The sequence below is a fragment of the Rhincodon typus genome, chromosome 10 (genome assembly GCF_021869965.1).
Source record: "Rhincodon typus isolate 14 chromosome 10, sRhiTyp1.1, whole genome shotgun sequence".
Taxonomy (NCBI): Eukaryota; Metazoa; Chordata; class Chondrichthyes; order Orectolobiformes; family Rhincodontidae; genus Rhincodon; species Rhincodon typus.
Window position 1 is genome coordinate 25,724,163 of NC_063341.1, and position 25,000 is coordinate 25,749,162.

The 25,000-nt window shown below is 40.0% G+C and overlaps 1 protein-coding gene across 1 annotated transcript in view; it reads left to right on the forward strand.

Annotated features, from left to right (window-relative positions):
* Positions 1-25,000, forward strand: part of dhx9 (DEAH (Asp-Glu-Ala-His) box helicase 9) — a 92,333-nt gene that overhangs the window by 42,939 nt on the left and 24,394 nt on the right. The gene's annotated exons all lie outside the window — the stretch shown is intronic.

The window sequence follows — 25,000 nt, forward strand, 5'->3', positions numbered from 1 at the left end:
TTTCAGTCTTATTTACGACATGTAAATAATTTTTTTTATCAAAACCAAATAACATGAATATTTCTGTGATGGGTTGGAACCTTAGCAAAACATTTGAGAAAGGAATTTTATAGGACCACTTAATAAAATTGTGGAGTGCAATTTTAACATCAGTTACCTTGGTTATACAATGTCTTTACGTTTATTCATACTTACAATTGTCTTCTGGCATTTGGGTACTTTCTCCTTCTTTACAAGCACTACCACTTTGTTCATTTTCTGCACTCGGTTCTGTCTCATCAGCACCCTATGGGAAAAGTAGGCTCAAATTTAGAAAAGGACAGTCTTTCAATGTCATAGCTACATTCCTTACAAAATTTAAAACTTAAGCAGTCTCTAATTCCACCTCCGTCACATTCCTCAACACCCAGGTGATATTTACACGAACTCAAGGAAAGTTACTGAACTAAAAATTAAGTGCTACAACAGTTAGCATTTTTTTGAATGATCAAAATTGTTTGTAGTTAATTTGCAGAATGTGTTTAAAAACTGTTGCAGAAAAAGTCAAAAAGATTATTCCAAACTAGAAAGATCCACTTTAGACTCACAGAAACAGATACTTTCGCTGATAAAATTTCTAAAATTAATGTGTAAAAGCTTTCTGTCCCTGTAGGTGGGTCCTCCTGTAGGAGGAGGACAAACAAGTTCAACAGCTTCGACTGCAGAAACACAGCGATCACATAGCATCAATTGTGCTCCCATTACCAATGCAGATAAAATTTATTCAAGAGTCTGTGTATTAGCCTGAGGACGGCTGCAAATGAATTACACTGAAACACCATTTCTAAAACAATACTTTCTTCAATAAGTTAAATTCTGCAGTGTCCATGAGCCAAGACTGGCTGGTCAAGTTAAACACAAACTGAAGACAAATCAGCTCAAGTCACCACATTGTGAGGCAGGAGGAACACAGCAGGTCAGGCAACAGAGGAGCAGGAAAGTCGACAGAAACCAGCTCCACACTATCAACTGATTCCAGCATCTGCAGTTCTTGCTACCTACAAATCAGCTCAAGTCTTGGATTATCAAGCCTACCACAAAGGGGTTAAGTGTTCTAATGTTACAACCACACATGCCACTTGGACATGAAAGAGCTTACAAGCTCCATAAAAAGACAGTGAATCACTGCTTGCTCAATGCTAATCAAAAGGTACCACCACTCAACATAGATAATTTCAATGAGGGAGAGACTATATGTTCAAGGTTTATCAGTGATAAAAGTTGGATTCACAGTGAGTTATGCAAATGGGAACAGAAAGTTAAGGGGCAGACAGATTAAATAAACTTGGATAAAAACTGGTCAGATACAGTTCAACTTGAAGCAATGTTGAATCATTACAATAACTGAAAAATATAGTTCCATATAACTATTTTGAGACCAAGTAATGAGAAGGATCAAACCAAGTAGAGAAGGATCAAAAAATTTGATACTCAGCTGGACAAATCAAAATTTGAGATTAGGCACAAAAACGATCAAAAAAGTCTAATGGAAATGAAACGGTGCTTCTGTTGTACGGAGACTTACTCAGAAACAAGAAAGCAGCAATTACGTTAATTATGAAATTCAATAAAAAATGATGTTATCCTTAAAGGGGATACAACACATATTCACCACAATGTTATCAGGACCCAAGGGTTAAATTATGAACGACAGGTTTCAGAAAGCTGATTTGTATTAGTCCCATTTGGGAAAATGAGGATTGACATAAAAACAGTTTGAAGTGTCAATGGCATTCAGTACAGGAACATACTGACAGGAGGACATTCAACCCCTTGAGCCTGTTCTATTATTCAAATGAGATCATGGCTGACCCATAGCCTAACTCTATATACCTGCCTTTGGCCCATATTCCTTAATACTGTTGCTTAATTTTATAGCTGAGATAGGTAAATTTTTGTTAAGTATAGGTACTAAGGGGTAGAATTAAAATTAACAACTGATCTAGTATTCACTGCCATTTGTTTCAAGCTTCTATCAATCTGTGTGTGGAAGTGCTTCCTAATGGCTCTAATTTTCAGAATATGCCTCCTAGTTCTAGAATTTCCAGCCAGTAGAAATAGGTTTTCTTTAATCATCTACCCTGTCTTTTCCTGTTAATACCTTGAAGACTTTGAATGGGCCACCCTTTAACTTTCTAAATTGTTACAGAAAACAGGCTTCATTTGTATAATCCTTCCTCAAACTTAACTCAGTAAGTCCAGATGTCATTTTTATAAACCTGCGTAGTCCTCCTTCCAAAGCCAATTTATGTTCCATCCTCAGGAGTGGTGTCCACATTTGCTCATAGTACTCCAAAGTGGGATCTAACCAGAGTTTCATATAACTCCAGCAATAACTTCTGCATCCTTGTACTCCAGTCCTCTATATATAAAGGCCAGTATTCAATTAGCTTTCTTAATTATTTTCTGTACCTGTTAATGGCATTTTCTAGATCTAGCACCTGAACTCCCAAGTCTCTTAGGACATCTGTTGTATTTAACTTCATACCATTTATCAAGTACGCCGAGGACAAGAAACTTGGATTTTAAAAAAATAGTGGAATGAGTGAAGCATTCTCTCCTGAGCTGCTCCTGAGATTTCAAGCTTACTTATATTGCTGAAATATAATAACGATAAAAATACTAAGTTTATTTGATTCTTCTTGGCTCTTTTATAGTAAAAAAAAATTAATCGCCCAAATCACATGCTTTTTTCAAATGGATGTGTTTATAAAGCTTTTGGACAGGCCTACATGTGGACAGCTCTGGCATATGATTCTTTTTCCCCAAAATCAGAGGCCTGAAAGCTGTCTGGATGACTTGAAGAGTCGTCGTTTTTGTTTCGAATGTTTAGGTAATTGGTTGATTTCATTTAATATTTATATGTTCGCATGCTTAGTAGTAATTCTTTGGGTAAAGAAAGGTAGCTTATTTTATGTACAAGGTGCTATTGAAAGTTGGCTTTGTTTTTAAAGATTTGATGTCAGAGGGCATACAAGAGACACAGTTAGAAGGCTAGCAAATTTAGAAGTGATTACACAGCAGGATCAGCCAGATAGATGGGTGACTGTCAGGAAAGGTAAGATGATAGTTTATAAGTCTTCTGTGGCAATTCCTTTCTCAAATAGATATTCATTTTTGAGTACTGTTGAAAGGGTTAGCTCTCAGAGGAAAATAGAGGAGGGCAGTCAGATCTTGGGCACTAAAAAATAATCTTGTATTAGGCAGGGTTTGACAAAGTTTAAAGGAATAGTCGTTAAGGGGACTCCGTCAGGGGCAGAGACAGGAGATTCTGTGGCAGTGAATATGAATCCAGGATGGTATGGTGCTTTCCTGGAGCCAGGGCTAGGACATCAGAATGTTTCAAACATATTGTTGAAAGAGACAGCGAGGTTATTGAACACATTGGTAGAAATAAAAAAGTTAGGGAAAAGATTAAGGCTTTACAAAGTGAATGTAAGAGGTTAGATAGAAGAGAGTGAAAAAATGCTTAAAAGTGGCAACGTCCGGTTTACTCTGTGCCAATCTTCACTGAGGGAAGGAATAAAAAAGGATAAAGGAGATAAATCAATAGCTGAAGAGATAACGTTCAGAGATTCAGATTCTTGGATCATGAGGATCTCTTCCGGGGCAAAAACTTGTTCAAAAAAGGATGGGTTTCACCCAAACTGTACAGGGACCAATACCCTTGGGGGGAGATTTACCATTTCTATTAAGGGAGACTGTAAACTATGGGGGGTGGGGGACAGAAATCCGAAGTAGGAGAGTAAACAGAAAGATAGTTGAGAATGGTTCTGAATCAGAGAAGAACAAGTTAATTAGAAAAGACAAACAAGAGCAAGTCAAAGAATGAGGTTAGTCTGAATAATTAAACTACATTTATTTCAATGCAATGGGTCTTACAGTTAAGGCTGATGAACTCAGGGCATGCTTGGGAACATGGGATTGCGATGTAATAGCTATTACAGAAACGTGGCTGAAGGACGGACAGCACTGGCAACTCAATTTTCTGGGTTTCAGATGGTATAGGAAGGATAGAAAGGGGGGCAAAAGTGGAGGAGGAGTGGTGTTTTTGATTAAGGAAAACTTACTGTCGTAACTAGAGCAGATATTTCTAGAAAAAAAAAATCATGAAATTAGAAATAAGAAAGGAATGATCACCTTGATGGGATTGTACTACTGGGCCCTCCAATAGTCAGAGGGAAACTGAAGAACAAATATGTACAGCGATCTCTGATATATGAAAGAATCAGAAGGTTGTAATAACGGGGGATTTTAAATTTTCCAAACATTGACTGGGACTACCAGAGCGTTCAAGATGTGGATGGTGAAGAAGTTATTACATGTGTTTACGAACATTTAGGGACTGCAATGGCCTTGTGGTATTACCGCTAGACCATTAATCTAGAAACTTGGCTAATGTTCTAGGGACCTGGGTTCAAATTCTACCATCTGTTGTGGCAGGATTTGAATTTGGTAAAAATCTAGAATCAAGAATCTAATGATGACCATATATCCAGTGTTGATTGTCAGAAAAACCCATCTCGATCACTAATGTCCTTTAGGGAAGAAAATCCACCATCCTTACTTGGTCTGGCCTATATGTGACTCCAGACCCACAGCAATGTGGTTGACTCTTCAACTGTCCTCTGGGCAATTAGGGATGGGCAATAAAATGTTGGCTAGACTAATTAAAAATGTTAGATTTCATGGGATCCAGGACGAGCTTGTCAGTTGGATACAAAATTGGCTTAACGGCAGGAGGCAGTGATGGTGAAGGGCTGTTTTTAGGATTGGAGGCCTGTTACCAGCGGTGTGCCATAGGGATTGATGCTCGGTCCGCTTTTGTTTGTCACTTATATTAATATGATTAGTAAATTTGTAGATGACACCAAAATTGGTGGTACAGTGGACAGTGACGAAGGTTATCTAATATCACAAAGAGATCTTGATCAATTGGGTCAATGGGCTGAGAAGTGGCCGATGGAATTTAATTTGGACAAACGTGAGGTATTGCATTTTGTTGAAACAAACAAGGGCAGGATGTGTCATACAGCAGAGAGACCAAGGGGTTCAGATACATAATTCTTTGAAGTCTGCATCACATTTAGACAGAGTAGTTAAGGTGGCATTTAGCAGGCTTGCATTCATTGCTCAGACCTTTGAATATAGGAGTTGGGACATGATTTTGAGGATGTACAGGACAGTAGTAAGGCCGTTCTGGTCACCCCGTTATAGGAAGGATACTATTAAGATGGAGAGGGTTCAGAAAAGATTTACCAGGATGTTGCCGAGAATGGAGGCTTTGAGTTTTAAAGAGAGGCTGGGTAGATTGGGACTTTTTTCACTGGAGTGTAAGAGGTTATATGGACTTTAAAGAGACTTATAAAATCATGAGGTGTATAGATATAATGAGTGGCAGGTGTCTTTTCCCCAAGGTGGGGATTATAAGACTAGGGGTCATATTTATAAGGTTAAGAGAAAGATTTAAAAAAGACATGAGAGGCAACTTTTTTTTTAAAAAAAAGCACAAAGCGTAGTTCACGTGAAAATCAACTTCAAGAGAGGAAGTGGTGGATGTGGGTGCACTTACAACATTTAAAAGACATTTGAATAAGTACATGAATAAGAAATAGTATGAAGGTATTGGCCAAGCGCAGGCAGGTGGGTCTAGTTTAGTTTGGTATTATGAACCGACTAAAGGGTTTGTTTCTATGCTGTATAACTGACAGGAGGAACTGATATTTCCACACAAAGATTATTGAAAACAGGGAACTTCATCCTGACAGATTGCAGAATTTGAGTTGAATAATTTTCAGACAGACAGATTTTTACTGCATAACATGTCATGACACGTGGAGCATGAGTGCATAAGTGTAAAAACAATACAGTTCAGCAATGATGCAAGAGAATGGTTGAACGTGTACAAGAGGTCAAATGGTCCAATCCTGTACCTATTATGGTGAAAACCATAACATACACAAAGCAAGCTCTGGGGCATCCTATACGTTGGCACTGACTTAGTAAAATCATGCACATAGCCTCAACCTGTATTTTCACAATTTGATCCAACAGAATTGTTAGTGCATTAGGTGGCTGTTCACTTAGTCTCATTATTACACGAGGAAATCAAATCTTTTTTTGAAAGCGACTTTGAGGCACTTTCAATGCAAAATGCTGCTCTCCGTATTTTCTCACTTCAGCCTCATCTTTATTCCCAAAACTCAATTTTTGCATACCTCTGCATCGCCGCCATCATATTTATCTTCTCCATCTGGACTACCCCCATTACTATCTTCACCATCACCATCCTCAATTCCAGTATCATCATCCTCATCATCCTCATCATATTCCTCCTACAAGGATCAAAAACAGTTATTGGGGTCAGAAACTTCAGTTTGCACCTCAAAGACTAAAGTGAAAATTTCTAAGTAGACTTGCTCCATTACATCCTATATTTGACATGCCTTTCTTTTGTCTTTCTGCACGCTTACACATATAAAAAATACCTGGTTCTCAAGCAAAATATTAGTTTGGTAGTGGCAATTGAGACAGAATGTTACCAACAAAGTTTTACAGAGAAACTAATATCTAATACGCAAGGAAGGTTAGGTTATCAATCAGGAATAATTACATTAATTTCTCAATTTTCCAAGACTTCAATCGGCTGTTAATAGCTATATTTTGAATTCAACATAATGCCCAATCCTGAATGCACTGCAAGTTTAACTTTCAAAGTAAGCATTCTTAGTCTTAATTGGTCAAATACTTGTGTATTAAAATTAATGGCTGAAACAGATGAATTAGTTTTTAAATAATTTGCCAGTTGTGGGATTGTCATATGATCAGTGCTACCATCCACATTCCCTGCACACTCTGAAAGTACTTTATTGGCTGAAAAGCAATTTGGGACACTAAGCTTGAGAAAGGTGCAACGCATGAAAGTGGCAGGGACCATCTTGACCAAGTCAAGTACTACATCTTAACTAAACAGATAGCAAGAATGCAAAAGATGGCCATTTGAGGAAGAATACTTTGAAAATGAGAATACATTCCAATTGAGAGATAAGTAATGGGATTATTGCTGTTATTCCTAGACCAAAATTGCTAAAAATGCTCCAAACACAATAGGATGTTAACATCAAAACTTGATTATTAGGTTCCCAATTATTAACTCTTATAAACTTCACCTAGTTCATTAAAATTAAACAACGCTTCAAATAATTAGTGTTATTTGGTTCAGCATTTAAACAGGAAAAACAGATCAAACGGCGAATAGAGATAACACTGGAAGATGCACCCAAAAATGACAAAACGACATCTGAAATCAAAAGACAAACATTAAACTCCAACTTGAGGCAAGGCTCCGGACCCAGGTACATTTCATCTGCGCATCCTAAAAGAAGCCTGAGAAAAAGACAGCAAAAGTACGATTACAGAATTATTTCAAATCAAAATACTGCAGAAACAAAAACAAAGTGTTTGAAAAGGTCAGCAGGACAGACAGCCTCTGTGGAGAAAGAAACAGAGTTAACGTTTGGAGTCTAAAATGATTCTTCAGAAGATTATTCATTTAAAAAGGGATGACAGCCAGAGATTACCAGATAACCAACATCAAGCATATATTTAGCAGAGAGAGTCAGAGTCGTACAGCATGGAAACAGACACATGGTGCAACTCGTTCATGCTGACCAGATATCCTAAATTAATCTAGTCCCATTTGCCAGCATTTGGCTCACTTCCCTCGAAACCCTTCCTATACATACCGACATCCAGATGCCTTTTAAAAGCTGTAATTGTACCAGCCTCCATCACTTCCTCTGGCAGCTCATTCCATACATGCATAACCTTCTACGTGAAAAAGTTCCCCCATAGGTCTCTTTTACATCTTTCCCCTCTCACCTTAAACCTATGCCCTCTAGTTTTGGACTATCCCACCCTATGGAAAATACCTTGGCTTTTCACCCTATCCATGCCCCTCATGATTTTATAATCATTTATAAAGGTCACCCCTCAACCTCTGATGGTCTAGGGAAAACAGCACCAGCCTATTCAGCCTCTCCCTATAGCTCAACCCCACCAACCCTGGCAACATCATTGTAAATCATTTCTGAACCCTTTCAAGTTTCACAACTTTTTTCCCAGAACAGGGAGACCAGAATTGAACGCAGTATTCCAAAAGCGGCCTAACCAATGTCCTGTATAGCCACAACAAGACTTTCCAACTCCTATACTCCATGCAGTGACCAATAAAGGCAAACATGCCAAATGCCTTCTTCACTATCCTGTCTACCTGCGACTCCACTTTCAAGTATGAACCTGCACTCTAAGGTGTCTTAGTTCAGCAACATTCCCCAGGACCTTACCATTAAGCGCACAAAGTCCTGCCCTAATTTGCCTTTCCAAAATGCAGCACCTCACATTTACCTAAATTAAACTCCATCTGCCACTCCTCAACCCACGTGTCCATCTGATCAAGGTCCAGTTATACTCAGAGGTGACCTTCTTTGCTGTCCACTACACTGCTGATTTTGGTGTCATCTGCAAACTTACTAACTATACCTCCTACATTCACATCCAAAAGTGACAAAAAGCAGTGGGCACAGCACCGATCCTTGTGGCACACCGCTGGTCACAGGCCTCAAGTCTGAAAAGCAACCGTCCATCACCAGACCCTGTCTTCTACCTTCGAGCCAGTTCTGTATCCAAATGGCTCGTTCTCCGTGTTTTCCATGTGATCTAACCTTGCTAACCAATCTACCATACAGAATCTTGTCGGACACCTTACTGAACTCCATATAAATCACATCCAACATTGCCTTGCTTCTTCAAAATACTCAATCAAGTTAGTGAGACATGATTTCCCACACACAAAGCCATACTGATCATCCCAAATCAATCCTTGTTTTTCCACCTACATGTTAACCTGTCTCTCAGGATTCCCTCTCGAACAACTTGCTGACCACTGATGTCAGGCTCGCTAGTCTATAGTTCCCTAGCTTTCTCTTACCACCTTTCTTAAATAGTGGCACCACGTTAACCAACCTCCAGTCTTCCAGAACCTCACCTGTAGCTATCAATAATACAAATATTTCAGCAAGGCACCCAGCAATCACTTCCCCAGTTTCCCACAAGGATCTCAGGTGCACCTGATCAGGTCCCGGAGATTTATCCACCTTTATGCGTTTTAAGACATCCAGCACCACCTTTTCCGTAATATGGACATTTTTCAAGATGTTGCTATTTATTTCCCCAAGTACTCTAGCTTCCATATTCTTCTTCACAGTAAACACTGATGCAAAATACTCATCTCCCCCATCTCCTGTAGATCCACACAGGCAACCTTGTTGATCTTTAAGGGGCCCTATTCTCTCCCTAATTACCCTTAGGGCAGAGGGGTTTCTATAGTACAATCCCAATATGGTGATCATCCCTTTCTTACTTCCCCGTTCCACCCAAATAACCTCCCTAAAGTACTCCCAGGAAGAGGCTCCATAAGTATAGCCATGATATCCCTAATCAAAAATGCCACTCCCCTCTCTTGCCCACCTTTCTATCTTTCTGGTAGAATCTAGACCCTGGAACTTAAAGCTGCCAGTTCTGTCCATCCCTGAGCCATGTTTCCGTAATTGCTATGATATCCCAGTCCCATTTTCCCAACCATGCCCTGAGTTCATCTGCCTTATCTGTTAGGACTGTCGCACGGAAATAAGTTCAGTTTAATTTCTCAGTCCTACCTCATTCTCTGCTTTGTTCTTGCCTACCCTGACTGTTTGACTCACTTCTTTTCCCAACTGCACCAGTCTCTGACTGATCTCTATTCTCACTATTTACCAGCTCCTCAGCCACAAATTCATCTGCTCCATCCTCCTATTCCTACTCATTTGCTCGTGGTACTGGGAGTGGTCCAGATATTACTACCCAAGGGCCTACTTTGTAGCTTCCTGTGTAAACTCATTTTTTCCTCAGAACCTCGTCCTTTGACATTAGTTCCAATGTGTACAACCACCTTCTGCTGGTCCCTTTCCCTTTTTGAGAATATTCTGCACCGTCCTGGAGATATCCTTGATCCTGGCACCAGAAAGGCAACACACCATTCTGATGTCTCGTTGTTGGCCGAAGAAATGTCGGTCTATGCCTCTGACTGTGATAGGGGACTGTCAAGTCAATCACCTGGAACCTGATATACCCCTCATTACAGTAGAGCCAGTCTCAGTACCAGAAACTTGGCTGTGGGTGCTACATTCCCCTTACAGTCCATCACCCCCCTCTACATTTCCAAAACAGCATGATTGTTTGAGATGAGGATAGCCACAGGAGATTCCTACACCACCTGCCTATCCCTCCTAACTTTCCTGGAGGTAACTCATCTACCTGACTGTATTTGATTTTTCTCCCTTCTGAAACTGCCATCTATCCCACCCCTAGCTCTTGTAAACTCTTCACTGCCTCTAACTGCTGCTCCAAATAATCCATGCCACCGATAGGATTTGCAACCAAACATACTTCCTGCAGACAATCAGTAACATGGAAACTCTCCCTAATCTACCACATCTGACATAAAGAGCACATCACTCCACTGAAAACCGCCTTTGCACCTGAACAATTTACAGACCTGGAAAATAGCAGTCTAAAAACACTGCTCCAGGATAACACAGCATCTGTTTTATATTTTTAAAAGTTTAATCAAAGAGACAGATCTGAATAAAACAAAAATCAAAAAACCCCACTCAGCTCACAATTGTAGTTTACAAAAAAAAAGTTAACACTTTAAGAAATAAGCCACTATCCTGTGAGCTCCCCACTGTTACAGTTTTCAGGAGATTACAGACCAGCAGATTAACACAACTACATTTGTCACAGGGATAGTAAGAAATGCAGATGCTGGAGTCAGAGAAGGGTCCTGACCTGAAACGTCAACTTTCCTGTTCCTCTGATGCTGCCTGGCCTGCTCCAGCTCCACAGTGTTACATTTGACACAGGAACTGGGAGCAGGTGGTGTTTTGGCCCCTTGAGCCTGTTCTGCCATTTAATAAGTTCATGGTTTTTCTGATTGTACCTTTGACTCTGCTTTCCAACCTACTCAAGAATCTACCTCCCTCTACACTAAAAATATTCATATAAAGTTGTTCTCCTCCACTCTCTGCAGCAGAGTTTCAAACACAACACTCAAAATTCACCATTTCCACCTTAAATGGACAACCCTTTAACTTTTAAGCTGTATCCCCTTGTTCCAAGTCTCTTCCTACCAAGTTCCCCAAATACAAACTAAGAGCAGGTATCGGCCATTCAGACTCTCAAGCTTGCAGCGCCATTTGCGAAGATCATGACTGATCTGACGACTCTGCATTCACAGCAAGCCCAAAGCACCTTTCACCACCTTATCAGGAATCCACCAACCATTGCCATAAAAATATTTTTAAAAATTTCCTCTAAAACAGTTTCAAAACACAAAGCTCTCAAAAATGTGCCACTTTACTTAAACAAGCAACCCCTTTTATTTTGAAACAGTGACCCTTACCTCTAAATTCTCCCACAAGAAACACATTTTCCACATACACTGTGTCAAGACCCCTCAGGATCTTGTACTTGAAACAAGTCACCTCTTAATCCTCTAAAAATCATGTGGATGCAGGTCTGGTCTGTTCAACTTTTCCTGTTACACAACCTGTCCATTCCAACTAATACTTCCAAAGCATTTTTATTCTTCCTTAAAGTAAGGAAACCAACACTGTAAACAACACCCTATATAACTGAAGGAAACTCTCCACACTTTTATATTCAATTCCCCTTATGATAACTTGTAACATTCTATCAGCTTTCTTAATTACTTGTTACACTTGTAAATGAATCTGCTGCAATGCATGCAAGTCACCCAGATCTCTCTGCATCTCATGACTGTAATCTGTCATTTAGCCAATATTCTTTCCCCTTTCTGCTAAAATGAACAACTGGACACTTTTTCACTAATTCCATTTTTCCAGATCTTTTCCAACTCACAACCTATTTACATCCCTTTGCTGCCTCACGTCCTTCTTAAAACTTACTTTCCTATTATATACTAACATACATGTCCAAGATGTCCTTAGACACCTTTGGAGCACATGGAACTTGAACCCAGGCCACTTGGCCCAGCAGTAAGGTCACTACTACCCCACCACAAGACAGTCCTAGTCACCTTTCTTTGTGCCATCAGCAAATTTAGCAACTATACATTTGGTTTTCCTCACTGAAATCATTAATATAATATCTAAAGAAGGTGAGCTCCAGCCAAGTGATCCCTGTGGCACATGACCTACCTATGCCTATTGTTTCCATGCCAGTATTTGACCCCCAAAATACAAGCTTTAATTTTGCCCAATAACCTCCACTATGGCACCTTATCAAATGTTTTAAGGGAATCTAAGAGCATTACATCCACCCTTCCCACTTTATCCACAGCATATGTTACTTCAAAGATTTATTTGAAATCACAAGCTTTTGAAGTGCCGCCCCTTCATCACTTCACCTGAAGTGTCAGTGCTCCAGAAGCTTGTAATTTCAAAAAATCTATCGGACTATAACCTGCTGTCATGTGACTTCTGACCTTGTCCAGCCCAGTCCAACACCAGCCCCTCCCTGTCATATTTCAAGAAACTTCAATAAATTGATTAAACGTGATTTTACTCTCAAATCCCTACTTACTCTGCCTAACTAGCCCAGTTGGAATGTCTTAACAATAAGGGAAGCTTATTGGCAAGCAAGCTCATAGGCAAAGGGATAATGTGGAAATTAACACAGAATTTAGCAGATCAAGCATCCAGTGACAAGATAGATCTAGATAGAAAACATTAGTAAAGTTTAGGCCAGTGCATTAATTGAGTGAACGGCTTGTGAAGTATTAAGCACCTTCGGTACAATCAGTTCTTCGGCAACAACCGCTTAATCGACTCTTATTTCTGTTACCCTGTGCATGGAGGTCAAACCTGAACTATATGGAATAAAAGATACATAAACCAATACAGTTGCTCAAATGGTAGACGTCACTTTGGGCTGTCCAAGGAGGTCTCTCCCTGTGCAATTTTATTGTAGACAAATTGAAACCATAGAATAGTCACAAAGGCAGGCTATTCAGAATCACGACCCAATAAATTGCACTTCTAATGTTTTCCCCATGACAGATGTTAAGCAAACTGACTTGTAATTTCATGCTTTCTATCTCCTCCCTTTTGTTTCTTTAGTGAAGAAGTGACATTCACTATTTCAGAATCTAATGGAACATTCCCTTACTCTGTGGAATTATGCAAAGTTATACCTATATCATGAACCAATTCTCTAGCCACTTCTATTAAGATTGTAAAATGAGGGCAGAAGAGACCTGTTCAAAAGGGACAGGTTTCACCTGAACTGGAGGGGCATCAGTAACCTGACAGGGAGATTTGCTAGTTCAATTTGGGAGCCTTTCAACTGGGTGGGGCAGGAGAGGGATGGATCCAAAGTAGTGTTTTGAATAGAAGGACAGATGAGGATGGTTCCAAATTTAAAAACAGCAGTTAATTAGAAAAGGTAGGCAAGCGCAAGTAAGAGAAAGATGTAACTGCATTTATTTCAACGCAAAGGGTCTCACAGGTAAGGCTGATGAACTCCGGGCATGTGTGGGAACATGGGACGGAGATATCATAGCCATTACAGAGATATGACTAAGTGGAGGAAGAGACAAGACTGGCAGCTCAATGTTCCATTGCATCTCTATCCCAGAAAGTATAGAAAGGGAGGCAAGAGAGGAGGGGGTGTAGCACTTCTGGTTAAGGAAAACATCACTGCTGTACTTGGAAAGAGGATATTTCTGAGGGATCGTCCAGTGAAGCTACCTGGATGGAACTCAGAAATAAGAAGGGATTTGTACTATAGGCGCCCGCCAATTGTCAGCAGGAAATTAAGGAGCAATTTTGGAGAGAGATCCATTTAGAAGACAGGGTTTGATTAGGAGTAGTCAGCATGGCTTCGTGCTTGAGAGACCATGCCTCACAAATTTGTTACAGTTCTTTGATGAAGTAACCAGGAAGGTTGATGTGGGTAGGGTAGTATTTGTAGTCTATATGGCTTTCAGTAAGGCCTTTCATAAGGTTCCACATGTAGGCTGCTCTGCAAGGTTCAATCGCATGGAACTCAGAGTTGATAAACTGAATACACAATTGGCTTGATAGTAAGAAGCAGAGAATATTAGTGGAAGGATGCTTGTCAGATTGGAGGCCTGTGACTAGTGGTGTGTGTCAGGGGTCGATGCTGGGCCCATTGCTGTTTGTTATCCAAATCAATGATTTGGATGAGAATGTACACGGCATAATTAAGTTTTGCAGATGACACTAAAATAGGTGGTATCGTGGACAGTGAGGAAGGTTATCAAAAATTGCAGTAGGATCTTGATCAGCTGGGGAAAGTGGGCCTAGAAATCGCAAGTGGAGTTTAATATAGATAAGTGTGAGGTGAAGCATTTTGGAAAGTCAAATCAAGGTCAGAGTTGCATGGTGAATGGTAAGGCATTGAATGTGTAGTGGAACAGAGGGACCCTGGAGCTCAGGTTCACGGCTCTCTGAAAGTGGAGTCACAGGTAGACAGGGCAGTGAAGGCAGCATTGGGCACACTGGCTTTCGACAGTCAGGGCATTGAGTATAGAAGTTGGGAAGTTATGTTGCACTTGTACAGGACATTGGTGAGGCTGCAGTTGGAGTATTGTGTTCAGTTTTGGTCACCTTGCTATTGGAAGGATGTTATTCAACTGGAAAGAGTGCTGAGGAAATTTACAAGGATGATGTTGCCAGGACTCCAAGGTCTGGGTTCTGGGGAGAGATTGGACAAGCTAGTACTTTTTTCTTGACAGCGCAGGAGACTGATGGGGGAGGGGTTTTATAGAAGTGTCTAAGCTCATGAGAGGTGAGGATAGGGTGAATGCACTCGGTCTTTTTCTCCGGTTTAGGGAATCGGGGGCTAGACAGCATCAGTTTAAAGGTAAGAGAGGAAAGAATACATGGGAACCTGAGGGGCACCTTTTTTTTGTTTTTTTACATAGAGGGTGGTATGCATATGGAAAGAGCTGGCAGTGGAAGTGGTTGAGGCAGGTACATTAACAACATTTAAAAGGCATTTGGACGGATACATGGACAGGAAAGGTTTAGAAGGATATGGGCCAAGTGCAGGGAAACGGGTTAGCGTGGATGGAGATTTAGGTCAGCGTGGACTCGTTTGGCTGAAGGGTCTGTCTCCGTGTTGTAGGACTCTGACTCTCTATATGTGTACGAATAAAAGGATTGTAATAATAGGGGATTTTAACTTTCCAAACATAGGCTGGGATGGCCATAGTGTTCAGGGCTTGGATGGTGACAAATTTGTTAAACTTATTCAAGAGCATTTTCCCAATCAATATGTAGATGCACCTCCTAGGTAAGGAATAAAACTTGACCTTCTCTTGGGAAATAAGGCAGGGCAAGCGACTGAGGTGTTGGCGAGGGAACATTTTAGGACCTGTGATCATAATTTTATTAGTTTTAAAATAGAAAGGATAGACCTTGTATAAAAGTTATAGTTCTTCACTGGGGTAAGGTAAATTTTGATGGTTTGAGACAAGAACTTTCATAAGTTGATTGGAGAAGACTGTTCACAGGCCGAGGGATGACTGGCAAGTGGGAATAACAAGACTTCAGAGGCATTATGTTCCTGTTAGAGTGAAGGGTAAGGCTGATAAGATTAAGGAACAATGGATGAATAAGGATATGGAGGTTCTGGTCAAGAATAAGGAGTCACATATCAGGTATGGACAACTGGGATGAAGGGAATCTCTTGAAGAGTTTAAGGCATATAGCAGCTTTCTTAAGATAGAAACTAGGACGGCAAAAGAGGATGAGATAGGGTTATCCTTAATCTTATGTGCCAAGGCTAAGAGATTCTACAAGTACATTAAGAACAAAAGAGCAACTAGGGAGAGTATAGGGCCCCCTAAAGACCAAAGTCAAAGTGTGGAACCACATGAGACAGGAAAGATCCTAAACGAATACTTTGCATCAGTTTTTACAGTGGTGAAAGAAATAAAAGCTAGGGAACTCAGGGAGGGGAAATAAATATCAACAACTTAAAAAGAGTCCATGTTACAGAGGTGGTGGTGCTGGAAGTCTCAAATAAAAAGCAAAGGTGGATAAATCTCCGGGACCTGATCAAGTGTATCCCAGGACATTGTGGAAAGTAAGGGAAATTGTAGGGCCTCTTGCAAAATTATTTGAATCATCTACGGCCACTGATGTAGTGCTAGAGGACTGGAGGGTGGCTAATGTTGTGCCTTTACTTAAGGAAGGCTGTAAGGAGAAGCCTGGGAACAATAGACCAGCGAGTCTGACATCAGTGGTGGATAAATTGTTGGAGGGGATTTGGAAAGATAGGATTTACATCCATTTGGAGAGGCAACATCGATTAGGGACAGTCAGCGTGACTTTGTGCATGGGAAATTCTGTCTCAAACTGGAGTTTTTTTGAGGACATAACAAAAAGATTGGAGGAGGGCAGTGTGGTAGATAGTCTTTACTTGGACTGGAGTAAAGCCTTTGACAAGATTCTGCATGGTAGACTAATTAGTAAAGTTACAACACATGGAATGCGGGGAGAACTTTCCAACTGAATACAAATTAGCTTTACAACAGGAGACAGAGGATGCTGGAGGACTGTTTTTCAGATTGGAGGCCTGTGACCAGCGGTGTTCTACAGGGACCGGTGCTGGGTTCACTTTCGTTTGTCATTTATATAAAATGATTTGCATGAGAATTTAGGAAACATGGTTCTAAAGGTCACAGATGACAACAAAATTGGTGGATAGTCAACAGTGAAGAAGGTGATCCAAGATTATTATCTAAAGATTACAAAGAGATCATGACCAATTGAGTAAATGGGCTGAGAAATGACAGATGCCATTTAACTTAGTAACTGCAAAGTATTGCCTTTTGGTAATACAAACATGGTCAGGACATATACAATTAATGGTAAGGCCCTGTGTAGTGCTGTCAAAGAGAAACCAAGAGGTTTAGGTCCACAGTTCTTTGAAAGTTGCATCACATTTAGATAGGGTGGTTACGGCAGCATTTAGCACACTTGCCTTCATTGCTCAGACGTTTGAGTTTAGGAGTTGAGATGTCATGTTGATGTTTTACAGGACATTAGTGAGGCCTCTTCTGGAGTACTGTCAGTTCTGGTCACCCTGTTATAGGAAGAATCTTGCTAAACTGGAGAGGGTTCAGAAAAGATCTATCAGGATGTTGCCAGGAATGGAGGGTTTGAGTTAGAGAGACCGGATAAGCTCAGACTTTTTTCACTGGAGCGTAGGAGGTTGAGGGATGACCTTATAAAGGTTTAGAAAATCATGAGAGGTATAGGTAAGGTGAATAGCAAAAAAGTCTTTCCCATAGCTTAGGGTAGTTCAAAGCAAGGGGGGCATATTTTTAAGGGGAGAGGAGGAAGATTTAAAAAGGGACCTGATGGGCAACTTTCTATCCTGTTTAAATATCATGTAACCTTCAACAGCAGATGCCAAACTACATTACGCTGCAGCCATGTCTCTAATAACCATTAGATCATGCTCAGTGCTGTTTACACTCAGTTCGCTGTTTTTGTTTCAGATGGTACATGCAAAGTACAAAGCCTTTATTTTATCCTATTATTTTGTAACCAATATCTTACTCAGATATTGACACTCTACCTGCTCTGTTTCTTATTTTTATAAGAGTACTCCTCCCTCTCATCTTGCATCTTTGATTTACCACATCCTTCCAAATATGATTCCCTGCAATCACTATTTAAGTTCAAAACATCTCTACTTTGAATCATGCCGCTCTCAGGAACACTGGCACCAGCATGGTTCAGGCACAGACCAGACCAAATGGTACAGCCCTCAATTTCACCAGTACTGGTACCAGTATCCACAAGGCACAATCCACATGTGCCACACTGTCATTTCTCTAATCCTATCCACCATGTGTCAACATGAGCATGGTCTGGATAATAATGCAATGATAACTACATGAAAGGTTTTGTTTAAAATAGCACCTCTTGCCCTGCCGAAGTCATTACTCCCTACTTGGACTACAAACACCTTCCACCCCTACCACTTGAAGTTCCTCTCCAGCCTGAGCAAATGTTCCAAATCTTGCAACAAAGCAGCTAACAGCCTTTTGGACACTTGCCTATTGTTGCAGAGAACAGTGTCAAACCCCCTCACTATACTGTTCCTGACTTCCAATGCATTCCTATTTGCTCTCTCCCCTTGAAGAGCTTTCAGTCTTACAGTTTTCAGCTAGCTTATCCGTATTGCACTCCTCTCAGTCAAACACATATTTTTAAAAAAAAAAAAAAAAAAACACTTAAATAGGATGTGGGCCATTGTGAACAAGGCAAGCATTTGTTGCCTATCCCTAACTGCCCTTTAGCTAAATGGCTCAGTAGCGCACTTCAGAAGTCAGTCAAGAGTCAAACATATTGCTGCGGGTCAGAGGTCAAATATAGGCCAAACCAGTTCTGCAGATTTCCTTCCCTAAAAGGATGGTACCGAACCAAATGGGTTTTTAAAATAAATTGACAATTAGATCAGTTTTTAAATTCCAGATTTTATTCCATTCCCATTTCACCATCTGGCATGGTGGCATTTCCATCCCAGAACATTTACCTGGGTCTCTGGATTGCTTGTCTAGTGACATTACCACTAAGCCAACACCCCCCAAGATCAAAGAACTTCAAACATTCAACAATTGTGAAAGATGAGATGCTGACAGTCCTGTCCTCTGCGTCCTCTTACCTGCCTCATTTGTGCACTCACCTTCCTTTCCTTGACCAGTGACCAAATCAAATAACCCTTCCCTAAATGTTGTGACCACACCTGAAGTAAAAAGTGTCCAGTAATAATTATCCTTTTCTCTGATGTGTCTGTGTCTGTAGTTCAGCCTCAAGCTCATGCCCACAAAGGAACATGAGTTGGCTAAAAATTGGCAGATGAAGAAATGTAATGCAGGAAAATATAAACATGTCCACTCAGCCAGAAAACACAAAAGCACCATATTATTTAAATGCAGAACTTTGAAATAGGATCTCTGTGCCCGAGGCACGAATCATACCTTACTTTCCTACCTATTTTTGTGTCATCAGCAAACATGTAGGTTGTCAGCTCATCCAAGTCATTGTGACAATTTGTAAGAAGACAAGACCCCCGCATTAAACTGTGTGGCACTGCATTCATCACATCTTGTCACTCAATCAATCATTCACTTAAGCCTATTGTTTCCTGTTAGCTAAATAATAGTTTATCCATTGCTGTATGTTACCTCTTTCACTAATGAGTTCTTATTGAGCACAAGCACGGTTAAATGCCTGCTGGATATCTAAGTACAGCACAAAGATTTCCCTTTATCTATGTTGCTCGTTAGTCCCTCGAAAGAACTCCAATAACTTAAACAAGATTTCTCTTCTGCAAAACCATGTTGACTCTGCTGTGTTCTCTCACAATCAGTGTATCAGTGTAACTTTAAGAGACTAGCTTATGACATCACTGGGAATCACTTGAGTTCGACACTATCGGATGCATGTTGCCATCTAACTAAGCTTGATGTTAGCACAGACACTGACGTACCTATTAATGAAATGTTGGCATGTGACGTGATATATTGTGATTAATGTTTGGTCAATTCTTTAATACCAATTTTAACCTTTAAGTACTAATTTGCTGCTCTGTCTCCCTCCTTTCTTTCTAATCTGGTGGGCTCTTCCTAGAATCTAGGGAATTTGAGAATTAAAAACACTGATAATCTCAACAACTACTTCTTTTAAGACTCTAGGATAAAATCCAGCAGACCTGGGGGCATTGTCACCTTTTGGTTCTAGTAATTTTCTCAAAATTGAGGATAAGTGCCTCCCTTCCTTTCAGCTGCTAATTCCCAATTATTTCTGGGATGCTATTTGGATCCTCTAGAGTGGAGGTAGTTGAAAAATTTCTGTTCAGCACATCCACCATATCCTTATCCACTGTCAGCTCCCCAGTCTCACTCTCTAGATGATCAACAGATTTCATTTCCTAGCTGATTTTTTAAAATACTTGCAGATACTTAATATTTCTACATTTCTAGCTAGCTTTCTCTAATTTTTCCCTTCCTTATTAATCTTTCAGTCGCTTTGCTGTTCTTGATGCTATCCAATCTCCTGACCTGCCATTCACCTTAATAAAATTATACACCCATTGTTTCAATTTCATTCTTCATTTAACTTCTTTTGATAACCATGGATGGTGCATCCTCTTAAATTTTTCTTACTGGAAGGCATCATTCAAGCATTCTGAAATATCCCAAACATCTGCTATTGTAGGTGTGGTGACCTAACCTTTAACCTAATTTCCCAGTTCATTTTAGCCAGCTGTATCTTCACTTCCACATTGTTTTCATCCAAGTTTAAAACGCTAGTCTTGGATCCATTCCTCTTTCCAAACAAACCTAATGCAAAATTCAATTTCAGTTATGATCATTGCTATCTAGGGGCATCTTTAATAAAAGGTCATTAATTAATCTTGTCTCATTCCGAGGGGGGGAGGGGGTCGTTGGTTTGTCTTATGAAGACAAACTGAGCAGTTTAGGCCTGTACTCCCTGGAGTTCAGAAGAATAAGAGAAGACCTAATTTGAGGTATATAAAGGTGCTAAAGGAAATTGACAAAGTAGGTGTAGAAAGAATGTCTCAAATGAGGAAACAATCTAAAGTAAGTGCTTTTTTTCTCTTCTTCTTCTTCTAGAAAGAGTGGTCAGTTTAGGATGTGGTAGGAGTTTTAGAACAGATGAGGAGGAATTACTTCTCTCAAAGTTTGCAATTTGTGGAATTTGCCACCCCAGAATGCAGTGGACACCAGGACATTGAGTATGCAGGTGAGAGTCAGATTTTAAGCACTTTAGGGAACGGGCAGGAAAGATTGTGATAAGATCAGCTGTTACTGTATCAAATGGCAGAGCAGTCTCTCTGTCCTACAGTGCAGAGACAGGCCCTTCGACCCAAACAGGTCCATGTGACCAAAATGTCCATCCATGCTAACCCCATTTCCCTGCACTTGGCCTATATCCTTCTAAGCCTTTCCCTGTCCATGTATTCATTCAAATGCCTTTTAAATGTTGTTAATGTACCCGCCTCAACCACTTCCACTGCCAGCTCATTCCATATGCATACCACCCTCTGTGTAAAAAAAAAAAAAGGTGCCCCTCAGGTTCCTGTGTATTCTTTCCCCTCTGGTTCCTGTGTATTCTTTCCCCTCTTACCTTAAACTGATGCTCTCTAGTCCTCGATTCCCCAAACCGGAGAAAAAGACCGAGTGCATTCACCCTATCCTCACCTCTCATGATCTTAGACACTTCTATAAGACACCCCCTCCCCCACTCTCAAGAAAAACGTACTAGCTTGTCCAACCTCTCCCCAAAACTCAGTTCCTGGAGTCCTGGCAACGTCCTTGTAAATTTCTTCAGCACTCTTTCCAGTTGAATAACATCCTTCCAATAGCAAGGTGACCAAATCTGAACATAATACTCCAACTGCAGCCTCACCAATGTCCCGTACAACTGCAACGTAACTTCCCAACTTCTATACTCAAGGCTTGAGGGTTGAATTACCTAATCATGCTTCTACTTCTCATGAATGTTCAACTATATCCTTCCCACATGTTCACATTGCTCCTTGTTGTAGATCATGGATAAAATTTGCTTGTTAGATGACCTATAAATAATTTACCCATTCAAAAAGTGATTTAGAATCATGGCTAATCCACTTGCCTGCACTACCCTAAACACTACAGGGCAATTTAACATGGCCACAAAATGATAGAAATAAACATGTATTTGTGCTGACAATTTAACTGTTGTTATGAACACTAAGTGAATTCAGATACACAGCCTTTAATTCTGTCTTTTACTATTTTGTTATTTATAGTGTTATCAGGTGGTGCAAAGATTTGCTCATTGTCTCTTCCTGCCACACCATGATCAGTTCTTTTATTGTTATTTTGTTCTTTTGCCTCACCTGCTCCACTTAAATTAATCATTTATTTGAAAAACTCAAAAAAAATTGTAAAGGCTCCAAGCTTGATTTCTACATAACAGAAAAAAAAAAAAATCTATACAACCACTAGAAAATATAACAAAAATGAAGGACGACATCAGAATTGAGGTAATTTTCATAAGGAAAGGGTAAACAGACTGGGTCTCTTCTCCAGAATACCTTCTTCAATAGAAGGTAAAGGTTGATTTAACAGGGTTTGAAGCTTTTTGGCAGAAAACACTAAGAAAAGATAAGCCAAGATAAATCAGCACATCAGATACAGAATAAACATTTTTTACCATGATCGGAGACAGCATGGAGTTTGCTGCTAAAGGAATCACTAAAGTAAAATCATTGATGCTGTAATGGGAAGGAAAACAAACATGACGGAGAAATGAACAAAAAATTATGTTGATAGTCACGTGTCAAGAGACTCAAATGGAGCATAAATGCTGAATGCATTGAATACCGGTTTGTGTACATTTTTTTGCAAACAAATCTCCCATTCTCACGTTTCTCAGCAAAACATCTAACCATTTAGCAAACTACTTGGTGACATTCAGTTACTGTTCATAAATGTGGGTTCAACACCATTTGGATCCCAACCCAACAGTTCTCAATTTTTACCTGCTCTTGATCCTCTTCGTTTTCTGCATCTTCATCACTCTCTATTATTATATACTCAGTTTGTGTCTGAGAATTTTGTGATGATTGGGTGTTCTGCTGGTGTTCAGGTGGTTGAGGAACCAAATCCAAAGAATGAGATGTTTCCTCATTGTCCTCCATCAATTGAGAAGGCGGGTAATCTTCAATGACCACCTACAAAGTATCACAGGTTACAATTTACTTATCACTCAAAGTGCTACTCAAATTTGATCAGCAAAATCATCTGTTACCGTATTAAAATGTTTTAGGTGGTCTTGACTGAGAAGCTCTTATTTACCAATGCCACCATTATTACACAATCTATAAATGGACAAGTTCCAAACTTTTAGTCAGTGCAGGGAATGTAAAACTCACTAAATAGATTTATTCAATGCGCCAAGTCTTAGAAGTGTTTCTCAGGTGGTGATTTTGGTTTATATACAATTAGGTAGTGAAAGAAAGGCATTCTCAAGTACACGCATTTATTGTAAAATGTGCTAACTTTTAATCTTAGCTGTTTTACAATTGCATCCTCCATGAAGCCTGCAGCAAACTTACTGTCGTCTTTTCATCCGACCAGCTGGATTTCTACTTTAAAAGAAATTTCACCACCCATATTTGACAAACTAACAGGATTAAACACAGAGCAGTTGCTACAGCCAGATGGCCTTTATCCAATAGTTTTAAAGCAACTAGCTGAAGAGATAGTGGAGGCATTGATTCAAACATTCCAGAAGACATGGAATTCCAGAAGGGTCCAAGTGGTTTGGAAAACTGCTTTTCATGAAAAGGAGAAGGGAGGCAAAAAGCAGGAAAGGATAGGAAAATTAACCTAACACACAAACATAAGGAACAGGAGCAGGCCTGCTCCGCCATTCAATATGACCATGGCTGATTCAACACTCTTCATGCCCATGTTTGTGCAGTATTCCCATAACCCTCGATTCCCCCACTGATCAAAAATGTGTCTCAACATTAAATATACATAAAGGCTCTACCCTCACACCTTTGGTGTTAAGGAATTCCAAAGACACTCATCCCTCTGAAATAAAAGCAATTCCTCCTTATCTCTCTTAAATTGGCACCCCTTTAATTCTGAGTGTACGCTCTCTGGTCCTAGACCTTCCCATAAGAGGAAGCATACTCTCATCATTTACTGAAGTCCCTGAAGAATCCCACATGTTTCAATAAGATCACCTCTCATTCCTCTGTACTCCATCAATTAGAGTCGCAACCTGTTCAGCTTTCACTCAAGACACTCACTCCATACCAGGAATCACCCAAGTGAACCTTCGCTGAACTACCTCCAATGAAATGGTATCATTCCTTAAATAAAGGGACCAAAACTGCCCACAGTACACCAGACATGATCTCACCAACATCTGTCATTGGGAAAATGCTGCAAGCCATTATAAAAGAAACAAGATATTTGGAAAAGCTTAAATCAGAGTCAACATGATTTTGTGAAGGGAAAAATCAAGTTTGACAAACCTGCTACAGTGCTTTCCGGATGCAACAAGCTGAGTTGATAAAAGGGAAGCAGTAGAAGTAGCTGATATGAATTGCCAAAAGGCATTAGATGAGGAGCCACATTAAAAGGTTATTGTCCAAGATAGGAGTTCGCATATGGTAATGTATTAGCATGGATTAACAATTGTTAACACACCAAACAGTCAGGATCAACTCGTCTTTTTCAGGTTGGTAATATGTAGCTAGTGTAGTGCCACAAAGATCAGTCCTTAGGTTACAGTTATTCACTAGCCACATTAATTATTCGAGGAGGGTGCAGTGTAATATATCCAAATTTTGTTGGCAATATAAAAGTAGGTGGGAAGGTATGTAGTGATGAGGACAGAAGGAATCTGCAAAGGGATATAGATAGGTTGAACGAGTGGACAGAATTCAGCAGATGAGTTTAAAGTAGAAAAAAGTAAGAGGTCTTTGGTAGCAACAAACCAAAGGCCGAATTATTTTAATGAGGACGGACACTTTTGAAAGAAAAAGTAGTGTAGTGCAGGAGGATCAGAGAGTGTTCTTGAGCAGGAAGTAAAATATTAGCATGCAGGTGCAGCAGGTAATTAAAGTAGCCAATGAAATTTTGCCCTCCTTGGCAGGTGGGGGTGGGCTTTAAAAATATTGAGTCTTGTTACAATTGTACACGTGTTGGTGAGGTCACAACTGAGAGTACTGTTTATGATTTTGGTCTCTGTACTTAGAAAAAATATATGGGCATTGGAAACAGTTAAAAACCAAAAGATTCATTTGGCTG